The 19489-nt window shown below is 39.0% G+C and overlaps 1 protein-coding gene across 4 annotated transcripts in view; it reads left to right on the forward strand.

The window, feature by feature from the left end:
* Nucleotides 1-1709: 1709 nt before the first annotated feature.
* CGNL1 (cingulin like 1) overlaps nt 1710-19489 on the forward strand; it is a 210554-nt gene continuing 192774 nt past the window's right edge. The window contains exon 1 of one of the 4 annotated variants that reach the window (XM_069098141.1): nt 1710-1748. The gene's annotated coding sequence lies outside the window, so the exon portion shown is untranslated. Of the gene's footprint in view, nt 1749-1858; nt 2144-2169; nt 2293-19489 lie in introns of those variants that run through there. The other 3 variants (XM_069098139.1, XM_069098138.1, XM_069098140.1) reach the window with 3 other exon arrangements.

Raw genomic sequence — 19489 nt, forward strand, 5'->3', positions numbered from 1 at the left:
TTATAGCCACAATTCCTTTTCAGAATGGATAAAACTAGATAGCACCTGAATTCCTCCTAATCCACTCTTCACAAATCTGCCAAAGTGATTTCCCTTAAAACATAGGTCTGACCATTGGCACTCTCCTACTTAACAAATCTCAGTGTTTCCCTATTGCCAGTGATCAAATACAGATTCATCTGTTTGTCATTGGAAGCCTTTTACAACCTGCTAGTAACATATCTTTCTAATCTTATATATTATTCCTCTTCATGAACTCTTTAGTCAAACTGGCTTTCTTGTTCCTCATACAGCTACAGGTCTTCTTGAATTCAAGTCTATGTTTCAGATACTTATTAGCTGTGTGAACTTGGGCAAATTATTCAACCTCTTTCTGTCTCATTTTCCTCAGCAGTAAAATGGGGATTATAATAATAATACTTCATAAGATTGCTTTGAGAATTATAGGTAAAGCACTATGTAGGCCTTAAAATACTACATACCACTTCCACCACTATCACCACTACTACTTACTACTACATGAACAACTTCATGCAGTTGCACTGGCTGCCCCCTCATACTTGGAATTTACTCCTTTCACAGATCTACCTCTCACAATCCCTAATTTCTTTCAAAGTTCAACTCTGCTTAAGCACCCCCAGTAACCTTTTCTAATCCTCCTCACTACTCTAGCCACTCTCACAATAATCACCTTGTATTTATTTTGGGAAACTTACTGAAGTAATATACTTATATTTATACCTGTAGGCAGCTAGGTGACTCAATGTATAGAGCCCTGGGTCTCGAGGCAGGAAGACCCAAGTTCAAATCTCACCTCAGGCACTTACTAGTTGTGTGACTCTCTTTTTTTCCTCCATCCACCAAAGAAGAAAATGGCAAACCATTCTAGTATCTTTGCCAAGAAAATCTCATGGACAAGAACGGGGTCAGGAATATGACTTTACGACTAAATAACAACATTGTTGTTGTACCTGTTTCCCTGTTTTTCCTCCTTGAGATTTAGGACTAATTCATTTTTGTCTTTATATAAGTAGGTAGCATTGAGTCTAGCACACAATAGGTGATCAATAAATGCTCTTTAGTTGCTTCAACTTCTGTTTGAAAACTCCATTGACAAAGAACTTTTCTTTATATTTATAGATTATCCCTCCAACTTCTATGGCAACTTTATGAGATCAGGGAAGAAGCCCCTAGGATTCTTTTTATTTACCACGCAACTGAGTGAATATCAAAAGCTTGATAAATGTTGGTTGGATTTGATTGGGGCGCGGGGAGGAGAAGACGTTCTGTTCCTTAAATTTGTGGTTGGGGAGAAAAAATGTATACAAAAGGAAATGTCACACAGCACCTGAACTACCGGTTTTGTTATTCAGTCGTTTTTCAGAGGCGTCCAGTTCTTGAAGACACAGATAAAATACTAAATGCAGAGACCCAGAAGATCAATGAGGAGTCCTTAATCAGAATTAGAGCTCTGCAGGGTTGGAAGGGACCTCAGACGCCCTCTAGTCCGGCCCATACACGAAAGGAATCCCCAATGTAACCTACCTCACAAGGGGTCATTTGGGAATGCTTCCGAGAAATGGTGACTTTTGAACGAGGTCTTCAAAATGATTGGTAGAGACTGGCAGAGAAGGTGGGAAAGACATCCCACTCTAGGGAAGAGCAATGGGAATTCGGGGTGGGGGGGGAGGGGTTAGTGATCGAACGAACTCCTGTTCAGCGCCAGGGACTGGGTGGAGAGTGAAAAGGTGGGAGGAGATTAGTGTGTGCTTGGGACGGGGTGGGGGACTACTCCTGGCAAAGACCCGAAGGCCCTGGCCAGAGGAGTGGGAAAGTATTAGGGGAAGGGGCTGAACGCTCCAACTTTCCAGCCCGGATGAAAACGTCAACCCAGTCTAGACTGCCTGCCCCCAGTGCTGCTCTGGGGCAGGGGCCTCCAGTCCCTGGCCGGCTTGCTCCGCCCCGCCCCGCCCCGCCTGTACCTCCTCCTTCTGAGAGGGGCGGGGCCCCTCTTTGCCCTGCCCCCATTACCCCCACGGTGCTGGTCTCCTGCTCTGGATCGCTACTAGCTTGGCTGCTGGAGCAGGAGCAGGAGCAGGAGCCGAGAAGGGGCCAGAGGCAGGCAGGGGCGGGAGGCCGGACGGTGAGTGAAGTTGGTGCTGGGGCTGTTGCTGGGGGTGGGCTGTGTGTGCACTTTAGGCTCGAGGGGGAACGCGTGGCTGGGAGTGGCGCTGCGGGACTCGTCGGGGGACAGTTAGGGGTCACTCGGGAAGCGTTTCTCTCCCCTGCCAGGTGAGCTTCCTCACACTACCTCCCCACACTGCGCCTGGCGCGTCTGGAACCCGGAGTAACGTGAGGGGCAGGATGAGATTGGCCAGGGTTCCTGGGACAGCGCCCTCATCTCCCCTTTTGAATCGGGCTTCTGTATAGGGTTGAGGGTCCTATCTCTGCTTCCTGCTCCGGACGTGACCAACCAGGGTTGAACTCCGGGCTGGAGAAAGGGTGTCCGGGTCTCGGACTCATTCCCCATATGGGTACAACTGCTGGTGAGCCAGCCCTCTTTCCCTTTCTGAGGAGGGTGGGGAAGGGTCTCTAGTGTCTTTGGAAGGGCACGCATGTGGCAGGACCTTCATTTCTTAATTTCTAAACCTCCTGACCTGGAAGAAAGTGTCCTCAGTCCCAGCCTCCTCTTACCCCCAACCTGGATTTCCCCATCCGTGATTGCTGTGGATCTGGAGGCTCATTGAGGGTAGGGGCTTCTATCCTGGTGTTATCTTTCTTTCTTTTCCCTCTGGCATTTCTGATTCTGATCCCTGAGGTAGTGTCCTGCCCAAGACAGGTTTTGAAACGAAAGACTTTTAAATCCTATTCTTCACTAATGTTTGCTGGGAGGGCTCCTACCCATTTTTGCCCCACTCCTGCATTTCCTAGGAATCTTCCCAGGTATTGTGAGTATTGTGACTACAAAGTTATACTTGGGTGTTAAATTTTTTTTAACCAATCACATCAAAACTTTTACAACCAAATGAATGTTGTCCTTCAAAGTAGTCCCCTTAGGAGGTATATGGCTTATTCCATCCACTCTGCCATTGTTCAAAACATTTTTGGAGCTCTTCTTTTGAAACTGCCTCCAGAGACAGTTTCTGGGCCACACAAGAAAATCGGTCACGTTACTTTATTAGCCACACCGCATAAATTGTGGTTTTAGTTAATGTCATGACTTTCCCATAAAAATTGTCTCCTTACTGGAAGGGCTTCTTTGTTAGTGGGACCAGGTTGAAAACTATTGTTGGCCTCCTTCCTTTTCATTTCCCCCCCCCCCCCCCCCATAGTAAATATGCGTACTTTTTTATAGAGGCACGTGGGTGAAGTGGAAGTATAAACACTCCACCTTCAAAAGAAACAGTTATAATATATATGATCATCCCATTTCCCTGGAAACCAGGGTGACATGAATCTGACATTCAACTTAAAGGATTTCAGATTAAAGGGAAGGAATGAGACCATTTTATGGATTCTTCAGATCTTTGAGGCTCCCTGCAGAAATGTTTTTCATGGATTCTAGGATCTTACACTTATCCTCCAAAGTGGGGACTAATGAGATCCTTAAGGTTTTGGAGAATAATCTCGTGTCACCGTGGCCTGAATGAATGTGCTTAACTTATTCTGGGTGGGCTAATGGCCTCTTTTGTATTGAATACAATATTATTTTCCTTTTTTACAATAAAGGATAGCACCATTTATGGACATTAGCTAGAGGCCAGGGATAGAATTTGATGAAATCAAGCCTATAAAATTGACTTATAAAGATGTAATTACAAATATTAGATTTTTAAAGCTAATTTAACAAAAGTACTATTTTTACAAACATGATTTTTTTTTAGTGTCCTTGTTTCTAGCATCAGCCTACTAGGGTCTAGGTTAATTTTTTTGTCTTTTTTTCCTATGCAGTTGTTTACTGTTAGATGCCAACCATAGGCTGATTTCTACACAGAATTGGGGGGAGGGAGGGGGAGTAGAAAGGGAGAGGGAGATATTTTTAAAATTAATAATAGCACTGTATATTTGAATTTTTATTATCAATTGGACGACATACTTAATTCAAGAGAATGCCCTCCATAAATGAATGCTCATGCTTGTTTCTATTTAGTTTATAGAAACTGTATCAATGGCAGGATGAAATTAATTTTCTTTAAAAATTTTGTAAGTTGTGGTACTCTTGTTTTCCCTCCCCACCCCCACTGTCTTCCTTCTCTCCTACCTCATCCCCCTACCTCTATAACTTGCCCTGTTGCTAGAAATGAGTCTTTGTGGGAGTTCACTTAATTATCTTGGCTATATGGAAAGCAGGGTAACACAATGTGACTTTTGACCAAAATACTTAACCTTTAGAGAACAAAACCATGGAGATTATTTTCTTGCAGTTTTTTTTTTCTGTTTGACAACAGTATCAAATCATGTTACCTTCTAGGTTGAAACCCTGAAATGCACCTCTCCATTTGAAGGTTAAGAAACCCAAAGTTGAAAATACTTTATACATAGGAATTATAGGATTTTAGAAGTCGAAGAGCTCTTAGAGATGATTTGGTTTGTAAAATGAAGGTGATAGTATTGCATTACCAGGGCAATACTTAAAGTGCTATGTAAATGCAAGTAATTATCTAGTTCCCGGGTTCTTAACCTTGTTTATAGCTAGTATTTATGTGATACTTTAAGGTATTTTACAAAGATCTTTACAAATATAATCTTATTTGATCCTCACAATACTGGGAGTTGGGTGCTATTATCCCCATTTTGTAAATGAGGAAACTGAGGCAGACAGAGGGTAAGCAATTTGGGTCACACGGTTGGTAGGTGTCTGAGGTAAGATTTGAAATCAGATCTTTTTTCTTTTTTGGAGGGAAAGCGCAGGGCAATTGGGGTTAAGTCACTTGTCCAAGGTCACAGGGCTAATAAGTGGTAAGTGTCTGAGGCTGGATTTGAACTCAGGTACTCCTGACTCCAGGGTCAGTGCTCTATTTACTGTGCCACCTAGCCGGAAATCAGACCTTTCTGATCCAGTGCTCTAATCATTGAACCTCTCTCCACCCCTTATCCCCCAAGTTACCTTTATTTTGTGTCATGGATCTCTTTGGCAGTTTGGGGAAACTATGGACTTCTTCTCCAAGTAATGCATAAAATAAAATATGGAGGATTATAAAGAAAACAAGTTGACATGGTTTTTTTTAAAGCAAATTAAGAAGTTATGAACAATTGATCTTATTGTATAGATGAGAAACCAGATGTACAAAGAGGAAAAGTGACTTTCCTCAGATCACAGAAGAGGGAAATGATTTGCCTGACAACGCAGAAGTGGTAGGAGAGCCAGAATTTGAAGCTCTTTGGAATCCAAGTATAGCATTATCTTTCCTATATGATCTTTCTTCTTCTAGTCTGAGCATTGCGTCCTAAGGCTGACAGTTATATTGAGGATTTTGCAAAACACTTTGGCAACAGGGCATTTGAAAATAATATGTAAGTTTGACCTCCACTAAAGTCCTCCTCTGGTGCATCTTTGTGGTATGGAAATGACCCTTTCTTCTTGAATGCTATGCCAGCAGAAGAGTACCTCTGACAAGTCATTCCAACCTGGAAAGACTTCAAGTACAAGCAAATGATGGACAGCATGCCTCTTGTCCTAATCGAGCCTTACTTAATTCAGACTCATCGGGGTGGAGGATGATGAATTTTTTGGCCATAGAACCTTTCAAAGACCATTTGTTCAATCTATAGAGATCACTCCTAGTGGGGGCAGGTACCCACACAGATGAAGGTATAGGTCTCTGAAAGAATGAAATTAAGTTTTGAGTATCAAAACCTGACAGAACTACAGAAACATTGGTTTTATGGTACTGATGTGATTAGAATGAAGATATAAATGGGCAGAAAATTTAGATTTAGCTGAAAAATTAGATTAATTTAGATTAGACAGATTTAAAATTGAAAGGGACCTCAGATACCATTCCACCTCATTTTCCTGTTGAGGAAAGAGAGGGGAAGTCACTTGTTCAGGGTCATACAGGTAATATATAGCAGAGTTTAAATTCAGGCTGGAAATCCTTTTCATTTCCCACCAACAGGTCAGTCAGACAATTGACAAGTAATAAAAGTTTGCTACTTGTGTTTCCCTGAAAATAAGCCCTCCCCTTACTGTGTAAGATTCCTCTAAAATAAGCCCTCCCCTGAAAATAAGCCCTATTGAGATTGCTACTGTAGTGAAGGTGATCCCCTGTGCTACACGCTACATTACGTTCTTTATTGAATTCATTATTGAATAAAGGTACATTTTTTTGTTCACATTTACCTGTTTATTAAAATTGCTGTCAATGTTCATTAAAATAAGCCCTCCCCTGAAAATAAGCCCTCTGGTGTTTTTCTGTCCAAAAAAAAAATAAGACAGTGTCTTATTATCGGGAAACACGGTATGTACCTGACATTGTGCTAAACACTGAAGATACAAAGAATAGAAAAAACATGGTCCCTGCCAGGTTTCCTCTCTCCTGTGGAGGCTATCTATCCCATTGGATGATGTAGACTTTTTAGAAATAAGCTCTAACTTCTGGAAGGAATACACCCATCTTCCTGTGGAAGAATAGAGTTTTATTTTTATTTTTGAGTTGTACTTTTTCTTCCATTTTTCTGATCTGGTCCTAATGCTAATGATTTATGGAATGGTCCAAAAGTTGACAGCAGCTTAAGGATTGTAATAAGAGCTGATTTTTATATAGATTTAAGAAGTACTTCATCATCTCATGTTATCCTCACTAGAGCCCTGGGAAATTGGCAACACAAAGATTGTCCTCCCCATTTTACAAGTAAGGTAAAGTAAGAAAAGGAAAGGCAAAGCATCAACAGCAAACTGGATTTGCAGAGAATTTTTTTGAACCATTCTATAAAGCTCTACTGGTATCTAACAATGATATTATCCAGACAACTGTCTTATCGCTAATGAAAACTTTGGAAACGGAATGGTAGAAAATGAGAGGTTTGTTGACAATAGTAGCATCAGGGCCCTAAGTGTGATTGGAGTAGTTAATAATAAATAATAATAATTAATATTATTAATAATTAATAATAATTAAATAATAAAAAGTTAATAATAAATAAATAAATCTACAGTTTAATTTTAAATAATCTTGAAGAGATGTTCTTTGCTCCCCTATTATTCCCTGCCCCTCCCCTTCACCCACCTTTCCTCTCTGAAGCTTGAAATTCCTTTTGAGACAAAGCTTTTTCACCTTTGAGATAGGAATATAGTATAAATACCCCAAGAGAAGGTAACTCATTGTCCTAAGTTGACCCTGGGTTGTAGTTGACTGATGCCATATCTTTTTTCTCTACCCCCCTACCAAAGCAGATTTTGGTAATGTGAATGGGAGAGACAGTGGCTACTAGAAGGGGAGGAAAGGGGAAAAAAAGGGGCAATTAGGTCATTGAGGGCAAACTGTGGCTCAATTTACCAAAAAAAAAATTTTTAAGCATCTATTCTATGCAAGACAGTATACAAAAGTTGTCAATAACTACATTCAATCAAAATAACCCACCAGGTAGCAGACACTGTGGATAAAAAGACAAAAAGGAAACAGAGCCTGTCCTCTAGGACCTTACAGTTACCACTCATGACATCCCAGAAGTTTTAGTGCATTTTTTTTTAGCTTTGATAGCTTCATAAGCTTAAAACAGCAAGACTTTTGGAACACTCCATATATAAATACATACATACATACACACATATCTGCATATGCACATATGTATTTATGTATGCATATGTACATATACACACATACATATACATATGTATGTGTGTGTGTATACTCCTATTCAGTATACAAAGTCATTTTAGGGGAAAGGCACTAGCAACTGAAGGGGATTAGGAAAGGCTTCATATAGAGTTATTGAACTGAGCCTTGAAGAAAATGTTAAGGTTCATCTAGGAATCAGTTGACTAATGAATGTTGAAAAGGCACATCTTTAGTGCATTGAAATTTAGAATATTGTTTCATTTTGGCTTGCCATTACAGAGGAGCCAGGAGTAGGGTGTATCTAGCAGACTTCTTGGAGCACAGGATTTAGTCTGTGTATTTTACTTCAACCAGAGGCAAATCTTCGATGGGTATATACCACAATATTTCCCTGCCTGGAATGAAAACAAGTCTTCTCTGTTAGTCAACATTATTTCATATGGGAAGATGAGATGGAAATAAGGAGCCATATTGAAACACTCTAGCATACATATTGTTAAATGATGAAGGGTTATATGTTGGAGCACATTCTTGAGAAAAAATTTTTGTGTATAGTTGGTATCGGTTTTTTAAAAAATAATCTTTTATTTATTTTTAGTTTTCAACATTCATTTCCACAAGATTTTGAGTTACAAGTTTTCTCCCCATCTTTCCCATACCCCCACCCCAAGATATCAAGCCTACTAAGTACTCCTTTCCCCAATCTGTTCTCTCTTATATCTTCCTCCATCCCCCTCCCCCCCCCAACTTTCTGGTAGGGCAAGATGGATTTCTATACCCCAGTGCCTGTATATCTTATTTCCCAGTTGCATGTAAAAAACAATTTTTTTAAACATTTGTTTTTAAAACTTTGATTTCCAAATTCTTTCCCTTCTTCCCTCCTCACCCACCCCCAGTGGGAAAACAAGCAATTCAATATAGGTTGTACATGTGTAGTTACACAAAACCTTTCCATAGTAGTTACATTGTGAAAGACTAACTATATTTCCCTCCATCCTATCCTGCTCCCCACTAATTCTATTTTCCACTAGTGTTTGCTTCTAACTACCCTCCCTCCGAATCAGCCTTCCCTTCTATTATCTCCCCTCTTATTCCCTTCCCCCTCCTTTCCTGTAGTGTAAGATGCTGGTATTGGTTTTTTTGTATATTGGTGGTGGTGGTGGTGGTGGGGTGTTACCCTTCTCCCTTTTTGGAGGGGAAGAGAATATGAAGATTTTTGACTTTTTTTGTGCCATAACCTCCTTTGGCAATCTGATGAAACCTATGGGCCCCTTCTTAGAATAATATTTTTTTAAGGGAATAAAATAAAAGATATAGCATTGTAAAGGAAAACAGTTATATTGAAATAGTTGTAAAAATATTTTGGAAAACAAGTTCATGGACCCTAGGTTAAGAACTCCTGCAGTAGATGAACTAAGAAAGCTAAGTATAGTGCTGCTCAGACCCTGTAAATGTCGTTTCCAATTTCTGTCCAGCCACATGGAACTATGCTTATAGTTGGGGCATCTAGATGGCTCAGTGGAAGCCTGGAGTTAGGAGGACCTGAGTTTTAATGTGGCCTCAGCCTCTAGATATATGACTCTGGGCAAGTCACTGAACCCCATTTACCTTAGTTCTTTGTCTGTAAAATGAGTTGGAGAAGAAAATGGCAAATCACTCTAGTATTTTTGCCAAGAAAACCTCAAATGGGGTCATGAAGAGTTGAACACAACTGAAAAAGACCAAACACCATAACCATAGCTATTCCATAAAGGAAGTTCTCCAATCTGTGTTGATTATTCTTGTCACAGGCAACACTGGGTTCCTATTTATGTGGTACTATGTGGTACTTATGTGGTACACTGGGTTCCTATTTATGTGGCAAATATCTTTGTCATATAGCAATTACCTCAGTGCCAGCTAGGTGACTCAGTGTTTCACTGGGCTTAGAGTCAGGGAGACCTGAGTTCAAATGTGGCCTCAGACAGTTGCTAATTTTGTGACTGTGGGCAAGTCCCTTAACCTCTTTTCCCCTTAATCCCCTGGGGAAAGGAAGGGAAAAGCATTCCAATATCTTTGCCAAAAAACCTCCATTGACAGCTTTGGCATGTTAGGGGCCATGGGGTCATGAAAAGTTGGACATGGTTGAACAACTGAACAACAATTACCTCAGGCTTTTAAGAATGGCAGCTAGTAGAGTTAGAAGCCTATGTTTACTTCAGCTCTGTGACAGAAGATAATTTGGAACTTCAAACTGGGTTTCAGATAAGCATTTTGCTACTTTAATGGAACATAATTTAACATTTGACCCCAAGAAATATTGATTTAGGAGATTTTCAGGGACTTAGGGGCATAGTAGTCATGGAGTTACTAGTGTTTGGGGATTAGAGCATGGTACATTTGCTATGAACTTGTACCAAGTCTGCCAACACAGCTGGCAGCCTTCCTGTTTACAGGGAGGAGTTTATTCTTTGTGGGCCAATAAGGGATTTCTGCTTGCCCCACGGAGAATGAATAATGTGGTTAATTTTCAGCTACAACTCTAAAATGGGGTGTCTTAATTTAGGGTTTATAAACTTTTTTTTTAACATTGATAACTATTTCAAGATAATTGGTTTCTTGTGTCCTTTCATGTATTTCATTTTATGCATTTAAAAAAACATTCTGAGAAAGGGCCCAAATGCTTCATTGAACTAACAAAGGGGCTCCATGGCACAAACAAGGTCAAGAAACCCTATTCTTTTTTTTTTTAAATTTTTAATTAATTAAATTGATTTTGAAATTAAAAAAATTAGTAATATGTTCTGTCTTTACATTTATATACATTTACAGATTAGTCCTACTTCATAGGAGGTCTCTTTTAACAAAGTAAGAATAGTTAAGTAAATCTAATAATGCAATGACCTCATCTAAAAGTATAGTGTTTCACATCTCTACTTAAAAAACCAAACCAAACCAAACCAAAAAACTAACAGAAAACTAGTTTCTCTCCCATCCACCACTTTGGGGGGAAAAAAGAAAAACATTTCTTGTAGCAAATATCCATACCCAAGCAAAATAAAGGCCTTCAGTGGTTGTATACAAATACATACAGATGTAGATTCACATGTATTGCATATATGTGTTTGTCTCTGTCTCTCACTCTTTCTACACACTCAGTCACCTCTCCATCATCAATAGCATCATTGTGTTGACAGTAGTTCTTCTAACTTTTAAAGTTGCTTCTCTTTACAATGGTGTTGTTATTGTATAAACTGTTCTAGTTCTGCTCATTTTATTCTTCATCAATTTATAAAAATCTTTGCATTTTTCTTTTTGAAATCACCTACAGTTATCCCTTTCACATTGTAGGGGTCAGGGGTACGTCATTCCCACAATCTGGAAAATCAGTGTAAAATTTTTTGGCCTTCCCTTTCTACCAGAGGAAAAGTCTGAATTATTATGATATTAGAAGATATTATTATCTTATAGTATTAACAATTATATACATATATAAATATATATATACAAATACATAGATATTATAGTAGTATACAATACTATACATATATTTTATGCATTTCTGAGTTTCTAAACTTTTTCTGCCCATCATTTACTGGCCTTTGAATGTTGTCTGTTGCTTTGGCAAAACTCCCCCCAAATTACTATTTAAAGTCTTGTGCCAACTCATAATAGATCAAAATCACAATGGGGAAAGTTGTAATGTGGAAAGTCTTTCCTTATTTCTTAGGGCACAGTAGCATTCCATCACATTCATATATTACAACTTATTCAGCCATTCCTCAGTTGTTGAACCCTCTCTTAGTTTCCAGTCAGTTTCACCAGAATGCCATGAAAGGGGTCCATGAAACAAAAAAGGTAAAGAACATCTGTTCTAAAATAACTTTATTGGTTTTATTTTTTTCCAACCCTTTAAAACCTATCAAGGAAATAAAAAGACACACTGCATTGGTCTAGATTCTAGACTCTGGAAAGATGCTCAGGAATACTTTTTTTTTTCCTATTAGGAGACTGGCAAAAGATGAGTAGGACTTCTTGGTTTTATCACTGTTTCTCTTGGTGTCCTTGTTCATACATTTTATTTCTTGCAGATCAGGTACTCAGTTGTCTGTTGTATATGTATTAGCCAGTGTGTGTGTGTGTGTGTGTGGGGGGGACTTTCTTGCATTTTGAAATTATGAGGAAATGTTAGTAGATATCATGAACTTTGAAGAGAGGCTGCATGGGCAGTGGATAGTGATCTTAGAGTCATGAAGAGTCCTAGGTTCAAGTGTGGCCTCTGACACATACTAATTTATGTGACTCTGGGCAAGCAAGTCATTTATCCTTTCAGTGCCCCAAGTTTAAGTTATAGCTTTTCTGATCTGCTTTGGTGGAAGGACTTTCTAGTAAGATCACAATTCTTACTTTCCACATGGTTAACTATGTGTATGCTTACCTTTGACTTCCTAGATCCTGCATTCTCCTGCTTCTCTTTTTACATCTCTGACAACTACTCCCGAATCTTCTTTTATAGCTTTTTTTACCTTCTTATTTCCCTTTATTATTTTCCAAGATTCTGTCATTGATTTTCTTTTTTCTCTTCTCTACATTCCCTTCCTTGACTGTCTCATTTCTCAGCTATCTCTAAGCAGATGATTTAAAATTTTTTATCTATTTCAAGTCTAATCCCCTCCATTTACAGGTGAAAAAACTGAGGCACAGATATAGTGTCTCATACCCACTTAAGTTTCACTGTATTTCATATTTCCTATGGAACATCTCCACCTAGATGTCCTTCACTTCAAACTCAATATATCCAAATTGAATTGTGTTTTCCCTAGAATATGTGCCCCTTCTGACTTTCTGGTTTGTCAGTGGCACCTACATTCATCAGGTTCAAAACTAATTGAATGGAAGTTTCTTTGTGATAGGGTCTTTGCCATTTTAAAAATCTTTATAGCCTTCTGTAAGATTAATGGGATATAAGATCTTCCTAGCCCATTAATAGGCCTATTAATGGAAGCTTGCTTAGGGGAGGCTTGCTTGTAGGAAGGCTTTCACACCTGTTGCTAATTTCTAATTGGGCACTGAGTAACAAAGGTTGTGATGCCTTCTGGTTCTGAGAAGTATATATATACTCCCAGTTGGTATTTTGCTTTGAGAAGAATCTTGTGATTCCCTAGTGGAGATTTTGAGTGGCTGTATATTCAGAGCTCCCCAACTGCTCAGATATAAAAGCTCTCTGGATCCAGGGATGTATGTAAAGTGCACAGAAATATTGTTTTGAATTGAGGGGGAAGAACTGATGGTTGGAAGACTGATTTAGGGAAGCAGTGTGATATATAGTAGATTTAGTGCTAGACTTGGAATCAGGAAGACAGTTCAAATCTTACCTTAGAGTCATTTACTAACTTTGTGACCCTGGGTAAGTCACTTAATCTATCTGTGCTTCACTTTCTTCATTGTGAATGGAGAGGATTAGACTTGAAATACTTCTTATGAAATAAGCAGTAGATGCTGGTTTTTAAAAAATCGTCCTTTAACTTACTCTGAAAAGGATAAAGCACCTTCTCCTTTATGGTATTTCCTAGTATCTTTTTCATAATAAAATAATTGTCATACATCTTGGACCTTTGAACCTCCTATACCATTTTGTTCTGTATCTCTCTGATTCCCTTCCATTCAAATGAATTCATTTCCAAATGATTTGGGGTTAAAGGACCTGGGTTCAAATATTTGCTCTTGTACTTATTATTTTCATCACTGTGAGCAATGCTGGATCTCTGTAAAATGAGGGAAATACACTAGATTTATGATCCTATGAATATTGTTTATTATTGTTACCTGTGTTTTTTAAACCCTAGTTAACTTATAAGTAATCTCCTTGAGGGCAGGGATTTATCATCCAAAATTTGTATGATCCCGAGTGCATAATATTCAGTAGGCACTTAATAAGTATTTATTGAATGGATACATGACTGAGACTTTGTATCCAGGTTATGGTACTTGATTGCTAGCTATATGACCTTGGGCTATGACCTTGGGCAAGTTAGTCTCTGTTCCTCAAGCTTCCTTAACTATAAAATGACTAAATGCCTAAATGGCCCCCAAAGTGTTAAAGGAAGACTCCACGACACCTAAAAGCATTAAAGGAAGAACTAAATGAAAGTGTTTTAAGAGAGACACTGATATATGCTTACTGACATTTCTGTGCTTTCCTCTTTATAATGTGGATTTTGAATCAGTTTTCTGAGAAGTAGATCCACTAGCAGCCAGTTGTCCTGGGGGGAGGAGGGGAGGAGTAAAACCACAATCAAGGGACAGGGGAAATGTGTTACACTTAAACAAACATGGTCAAGTCTTGGGGAAAACCATGTTAGTCATCTTTCATTTATTTTCCTCTTCTGGTGGCCTAGGAAAGCTTTCAAGATCAGCCGTCCCCTGTTTTGGGTCTGTGCATAATATATGTATTGTTTAGAGAGTATACGTATGCACAGACTTGCAAATGGCTTCATAACCAAAGGAGTCTCTTTATTCCTTCTGGATGTTGTAATAATGTGCCTGTGTTACCAGTGGAGCTAGAAGAAGGCATTTTCTTCAAGGCTGAGGTTCACCTGCAGAGTTCAGGTGCCCAACACTTTTTTATCCCTGGGTTTGAATTCATCCACAGAATGAATTTTAACTTTAAATTGTTAGTTTGTATCAAATCTAGCCGTTTATAGGATTACAAATTTCCCTATTCACACCTCCCGCCTCTCTAGGGGCAAAGAGTACTTGGTTGAGTGGGTCAAAAACCGGCATTAGTTGTGTTTGAATTTGATGGGGGAAAGTCCAATCTGAAAAGTTAAAAGACAGGAAGAAACTGTTTCAAGATGAGCCCAGATCCCTCCCTACTTAGAGTGGGTTCTTCTTTCTTGTTGTCATTTTAGATAAGTACAAATTCCACAAGCTAGCCTTGATAGGAAGGCTCCCTCAGTCTGGCTGCTACTACCTCTTCAGCATTACTCAGCTGATTTCTCTCACTCTGCTTTTATTCCCCTTGGCTCTTTTCCTTCTTTATGACCTGAAGCAAGGGAAGTCACTTATCTCTCTGGGCCTCAGTTTCTTCATTGGTAAATTAAAGGGGTGAGATGCTTTCCAGCTCTGAAGTTCTATGATTCTGTGATTTATTCACTGAACTACTAGTTGTACCTTTGGGTGTTCTTTGAGTCAGGTATGCACTCTCCCTTATACTCTGCCTAACTCTTCTTTCTTCAAAGTTAAGTTTAGATGCTATTCCTCTAGGCATCTAGATTGTCCAATGGATACAACACTGGACCTGTATTCAGGAAGACCTGAGTTCACATCTAGCCTCAGATACTTAGTAAGCTGTATAACACAGGCCAAGTCACTTAAACTTAACTCAGACTTCTCATCTGTAAAATGGCAGATAATAAGGATAGCACCTACTTGCCAGAGTTGTGAGTTAAAGCTCTGTAAAAATGCTGTTATTGTTGTTTTATTCCCCCTCTCATTCTACCTGTCCTTAGCTTGTAAGGTCCTTGAGGGCAGGGCCCATGCTGCTTTGTTTGTGTATTCCCAGGGTATGGAATAGTGATGTTGGAACAGTATGGAACAGTAAGTAAAAGCTTTTAATAAACTTTTAAAATTTAATACATCATAATACTTGAAATACTTACCTTAAAGGTTTATTATGAAGACAGATCAGTTTATAGGACCATAGATTTAGAGCTGACAGGATCTCATCGATTACTTAGTACAACCACTTGTCATTTTTTACAGATGAGGAAACTGAGGCTTCAAGGGGGTTAAGTGATTCAAGGTCACATAGGTAGTGTCAGATCTGGGATTTCAACCCAGGCCCTCTGACTACAGTCAGTGCTTTCTATGCTCTTCTAGGATGTACTTAATGTAGGTAATATAGGCAATGCTTTGTAATTGTAAAGTACTCTATAAAGCCAGTTATTGTTATGACTGGACTCTGTTGTACTGAAGTCTGCTGTGATGCCCTCAGGAGTTTTTGAGAGAGGTGTGTGTGTGTGTGTGTGTGTGTGTGTGTGTGTGTGTGTGTGTGTGCGCGCGCTTTTGGTCTCCATTAAATTACTCTAAATGGCTGTTTCGGGATTAGATAAGATCTCTTTATAATTAGCAAGGTCATTTACATACAAATAAATAAGGCATAAACATAATTAAAACTGGTTAACCTCTTATGGACTTGAACTTACCCCATTTCATTGTGATTTGTCACATTAGACCAAGAAAAAATGGTTGCTTAGTAAGTACTTTTCTTTTCAGGTAGTGAAAACTTGTTTCCTCCCTAAACTAAGTGTCACAGATTCCAAAATCAGGACCTCCTACTGAGTGAGATTTCATTGTGGTTTGGTTTTGTGGATTTGGCATTTTTTGCCTTGTACCATATTCTGTCCCATAAATAATGCTAAAATGCTATTTCACCAAAACACAATTAAATGGGGCCTTCAACCAGAATTTGTCTGCCTTTAGTTTTTAGAAAAAGAAGCAGATTCAAATCAGCAATTAATTAATTGTTTTTAAAAAATAGATCCACTTTTCTGGAATGGTTATACATTCCTGACAATTTCATACACCTTAGACATTTCCTATAGGGTCCTGCCATGACTGGTGTTCACAATGACGGATCTAAGCCCATTGTGAAATAGCTAGTTTTAAAAGAAAAATTAAGTTGTGATTAATTCACTCTACTTTGCCAAGAAATTGTGGTATCATAGAGGGTGTTCTGAAAGTCTTAGTACAGTTTTAAACTAAGCTTGACACTATTTCAGGAATATTTTCACCAAGGGTTGAACCTTATTGATAAGCAGGCATCTGACCTCTTAATGACTTGGAAAGCATGTCTCCTAAGTACAAAGAAATGCACTATTCTGGTGCATGGTATCTTCACTGTCCAATTTTATCCATCCTTCCCCATCCCCCTTCCCCTTACTCTAGCCTCTGAGGCTTCTTTCTATCATTGTTTCCTTTCCTTCCCTCTTCCCTTCTTCTCTCTTTTCCTACATTCTACTTACTTAAGGCTCACCTGAACTTTTAATTCCTGTTGGAGGCTGTAGATGCTGCTGCTTCCAGCTAACAGTGATCCTTTTAGCCTCTGGCCTATGCCACTCCCTTTGGCTCTTTCTGTCTGTACCACATAGTTAACATCTTATAGCTTGTCCTAAAGTAACCTGCCTTGTACAACTTGTCACTATAATGTAGAGAATGCTATTATAGGTACTGTATTAATTTCTAGTTGTTTTTGTAGGTTGTAGTTTTAGTTTATAAACTCCTCAAAAGTAGGGGCTGCATTTTATACTTATTATATTCCTCATAAGCAGAGTGGCATAGTGGGAACAGTTCCAGGAGATCTGTGTTCAAGTCTTTCCTCAGATACTTGCCAGAAATATAACCACGGGCAAGTTATTTAAGCTAGTCAACAAATATTAGTTAGTTAATTAATTAATTCATCCATCCATCCATTCATTTATTTATGGAGGGGGGGAAGGCAAGACAATTTGGGTTGTGATTTGCCCAAGGTCACTCAGCTAGTAAATGTGTCAAGAGTCTGAAGTCCAATTTGAACTCAGGTTCTCCTAACTCCAGGGCTGGTGCTCTATTCACTGTGCCACCTAGCTGCCCCAACATGCTTTATTAAGTACCTGTTATGTACTAGGTACTGTGTGCTAAGTACTGGGGATTAAAAGAAAGCACCAGACAGTTCCTGCTCTCTCAGGGCCTCAGTTTCTTCTCTAGGAAAATGAAGATGATTTGGATGTTTGAATGATTGAAGTGTCTTCAATGTAAACACAAAAGACAACAACAGAACTTTTAAAAAAGGAAAGCAAATGGTGATTGTAATACTTGCATTATGTCTGTAGATTTTAAAGCACTGTATAGGGTTTCCCAAAACTCTTAGTTCACTAAGACTCTTGGGATAATCTGTATAAATGTGAATTTATCATTAGTATAGTATCAGGAATACAGTAAAATGCCAAAAAAAAATTTGGTTGGTGTGATGGCACTTTGTATAAGTTCTTTTTATTCTGTTGAAAACTGAGAATTAAATTAATATGTGTAGTGGAAAGAGCAGGGGTGGGGAACCTTCAGCCTCAAGGCCACACGTGGCCCTCTAGGTCCTCAGTTACCACCCTTTGACTGAATCCAAACCTCCCAGAAGAAATCCCCATAATGAAAGGATTTGTTCTGTAAAACTTGGGCTCAGTCAATAGGCTTCACCCCAGGACCTAGAAGGCCACATGTGGCCTTGGGGCTGCAGGTTCCCCACCCCTGGGTTAGAGTGTTGAACTTGGAGTCCAACTGTGGTTCAGATTGTATCTCAGGAACTTAAAATACTAGTTGTATGACCATCAGAAAGTCAATTAATTTTCTAAGCCTTAGTTTCCTCATATGTAAAAACACTATACATATGGAAGGTATTATTAGGATTATGGAATCTTAGAGCTGGAAGACACCTTACAGGTCACCTAGCCCAGCCCATACCCAAAGCCTGAATCCTCTACACAACCTTCTTTTTGAGTGGTTTGTTTGGTGATACTTGAGATGGGGACAAGGCAGCTCATTCCATATCGTTAGCTTCCTTCTTCAATTGAAGTGAAAACCACCTCCCCACAACTTCCTTCTAGTACTAGATCTACTGTCTAGGGTCAAAGAGATTTACTGAAATTGTTCAAATGTTTAAGAAAACAGCTGTCACTACTTTTAACCTCTTCAAGTATCCTCTTTGTTAGCCTAAATATCCCTCCTTGCTTTAATGCAGGGCTTCTTAACATGGGCTCTATAAATTTTTAAAATTAATATTTTCATAACTATTTTAATATTATTGGTTCTCTTTGTAATCTTATGTATTTTATTTTACACATTAAAAAACATTATTCTAAGGAGCTGGTAGGTTTCATCAGACTTTCAAAGGGGTCCATGACTTAAAAAGGCTTAAAAATCTCTGCTTCTTACAAAAAATGGTTAGGGGTCTCAACCATCTTGGTTAATCTCTGTTGACTGTGGCTGCAATAGCAAGTGCCCCTTCTAAAATTTGTTGCTCAGAAGTGGCCACAGTTCTGTTATTTGTAGGCTCTTTCTGCTGTAGCTTGACCATTGGAGTCCTTTTTTCTGTCAGGCCTCTTTTGATCTCCCCAAGTCAGCCTTGTTTGTAAGCAGTACGATTTATCTTTCTTCACGGATTTCAGGACTTTTTCGATGAGTGTTCTTTCTCCACCTTCTCATTCAGTGTTTCTAATGACCCTTGAAATGAACATCGAAATTAACTTTGCATGCCAGGGTTATTGGGGCTGGTTTGGGAATACATCTTATTAGGTATTTGGTCACCGCTGAAGAATTCTCAGCAGGAACACCAGCAATGGCCTTAAGTTGTACTTTTAATTTTCTGGTGACAGAATGGTTGGGTTAAAAAACAAGTCACTAGAAAACACCCACCATGCCCTGTTTATAACTTGGTTTAAAAGCTTCCCTCAGTTAAACCATTAAAAATCCCTGTTATAGAGGTTTCAGGGAACACTTTGGCATTGAGTGCAAATGTGAACTTCTAAATGAAGATCTATGGAATGAATGATCCTTAACCTGTGCCTTTAATTATACACTTTGCTTTATATTTTCATTCGGAGGCCTCTGCCAACAATTGTAGCATTTCAGTGGCTTCAGACTGCTTTGTTCTCCAGGAGAAACTGGGTTGGAGAGAGGAAAAAGGAGGTTATAAGACC

Source organism: Petaurus breviceps, unplaced genomic scaffold (assembly GCF_028583685.1).
Source record: "Petaurus breviceps papuanus isolate PSGF00001 unplaced genomic scaffold, PetGlider_PUasm1.0 37, whole genome shotgun sequence".
Lineage (NCBI taxonomy): Eukaryota > Metazoa > Chordata > Mammalia > Diprotodontia > Petauridae > Petaurus > Petaurus breviceps.